General features: G+C 32.7%; 1 long non-coding RNA gene across 2 annotated transcripts; it reads left to right on the top strand.

The window, feature by feature from the left end:
* Positions 1-6: 6 nt before the first annotated feature.
* On the top strand, positions 7-1,728 carry LOC109591380 (uncharacterized). Of its 2 annotated transcripts, none has more exons than XR_002189791.1 (5): positions 7-102; positions 156-288; positions 930-1,037; positions 1,326-1,475; positions 1,527-1,728. It is a non-coding gene; the product is annotated as an uncharacterized LOC109591380 (long non-coding RNA). The 2 variants fall into 2 exon arrangements; XR_002189790.1 differs by having other exon boundaries at positions 7-108.
* Positions 1,729-2,476: the final 748 nt, after the last annotated feature.

Genomic DNA, 2,476 nt, shown 5'->3' with positions numbered 1-2,476 from the left:
GTTCATGTGGCTTCACTCAAAGTTCTTTGTAAGAAACTCCAAGAGAAGCCACACCCACCACTTTCAGAACCACACCCATCAACAACCACTCATCCTACAATAGTACATGTATAATTAATATTAATAATAACTGATTAATTAATATTTAATTACAGGGTATACCCATGTTATCCCCCCTATACCTACCCCCTCCTCCCTCCCATCAACTCCTCCAGTACTGACTGGTAGCCCATTGGGCCATCTGACGTTCATCTTTGGATCAGTTAGGGAGAGTATCATCAGTACCATGTAAGATCAGTTAATGACAGGGTTTTCCTTACAGTTGTGCCGTAATCTTGCAAATAGTGGATTTTAATGAATGTTTTAAAGTTGATCCAAAATTAGGTTAAAGTCCCTGTACTATAGTACAGGGATTTTGGCTAAATTTTGTCAAAAATGAAAAGGAGAGAATTTTTGATTTTTATTACATTTTCTGATGCATATACCGTATAGCGCTTTAATTTTGCGGAGCTAAAATTTCGCGGATTGATAAAAATCAATTTTTTGCGGAAATAACTTTTGCGGATTCGCAATGATGGTGCCACACCTTTAATGGCAATTGAAATTTTAGCGGATCTTTAATTTCGCTGTTTCATGCTAACCGCGAAATTAGCAAAAGTTTAGCTCCTCGAAAATGAAACGCTATACGGTACATGTGCTTATGTTGTGTAGAAAGATTGAGCTCATTCTGATCAAAATTGGATGTTTTACAAGCATTTTTAAAATGCTCCGAAATGGGGTTAAAGTCCCTGTACTATAGTACAGTGACTTTGGTCAAATTTTCTAAAAATTTAAAAAGGGAATAAACCTCATTTTTGTTACATTTCCTGATACATATACATGTACTTATGTTGTGTAGAAAGTGTGAACTAATATAAATTATTACTTAGTATGAGTGTTCAAGGATCATTATTGAATCAGTCTTTTAATGAAGAGGCTGAGATGAAACTGATGACCGTCTTAAGGTGTTTGGAAGAACTAATCATGAGCATTGAGAAGTAGTTAACTAATAATTAATTAATTATATTATATGTGACCATAATTGACAAAAGGTACCTTATGGCGGGTAGTGAAATTTGTCTTTCTAGCCTAAGAAATCCAACTTCCTGAGCCCCATTCATCATAAAATTACTCCACAGGATGCAAAAGTTACCATGAAACTTTTAGAAACAATGATTGTCTAACAAAGCACTCACAGGTTGATATTTTCCATTATAACGATCAATTTTAAAATCCGCCATAAGGGCCCTTTTGTCAATTATGGTCACATATTATATTATATTTAGTTTATTAAATCAAGGTATGCTGCTGCCACTAGTTAAGCTGATCTATCAGTCGTTAGTTAATTATATTAATAATGTTTTATTAATTATTAATATTCAATTAACTGAAGCTCAATTAATTGATTTGTGCCAAGTACAAGTTACATCAGTTGTGTAAGTATTTAATTATTCATTATTATTATTATTATTTATTACTATTTTTAGTAATATATTCCGACAGTCTCTTGACTTCATGATTGGAGGCAGGTATCAATTATTACAGTTATATCATCAAGCAGCTGCCACTAATTTATCTTAACTATTACATGTGGTAATTCTTTTGTTAATAATAATAGATACAGTGTATATTATATAAATGACAATACAGACTCACAATCAATCGTTAATCAAAGCCAATCATCATTATTATTATTATTATTATTATTAATATTATTATCATTTTATTTTGTTCTTGATTTATACACATGATTCTTAATTAATAATGTTTTTCTAAGGTTTTCTATGAATTAAACCATGAATCACATTTACAATGTATAATAGCAAGAGAATAGTCTCTTTATGTAAATTGCTATCCATCATAATTGCCTTGTTTGTTGTGAATGCCTTCCCTTAATTAAACTAAATGTTTTGTTGCATTCATTATTCATTTTCATTGTTTATTGTTTATTGTTAGTATTATTATTAATTTATAAAGTTATCTTTAGCAGTTTAAATTGAAAATTTGTACTTTACATTAAACAGTTATTTTGTACAAGTGTCAAAGAATAATTCACAGTACATGTATATATATACTCATGCGTACTGTGATCCTTCCTCACTGAAGGAGCAGGTCATATCACTACTGGAGTAGCTTCAAGTATAAGGTTTATAAAATGCCTCCTCCTCCTCCTCCTAAAAAGAGCTCAAAGCTGTCAGTAGTAGCAGCACTAGGACAGCAACAACCATACCCTCCATCATTCCCTCCTCCTCCTTTAGAATCAACAAACTTCCCTCCTCCTCCTCCTCCTCTGCAGCACCAGCAGCAGTTTGAACCCACTCCACCTGCAGTTCCACAGCATTTTAAACCTCCTGCAATTTCAAAGCATTTTAAACCTCCTGCGATTTCAAAGCACTTTAAACCTCCTTCACTACCAATTGAGGAACTTCCTTCTCTA

Source organism: Amphimedon queenslandica, unplaced genomic scaffold, assembly GCF_000090795.2.
Source record: "Amphimedon queenslandica unplaced genomic scaffold, v1.1 AMPQUscaffold_8323_Cont19732, whole genome shotgun sequence".
Lineage (NCBI taxonomy): Eukaryota > Metazoa > Porifera > Demospongiae > Haplosclerida > Niphatidae > Amphimedon > Amphimedon queenslandica.
The sequence above is the reverse complement of the archived record's forward strand: the minus strand, read 5'-3'. Positions and strand labels throughout refer to the sequence as shown.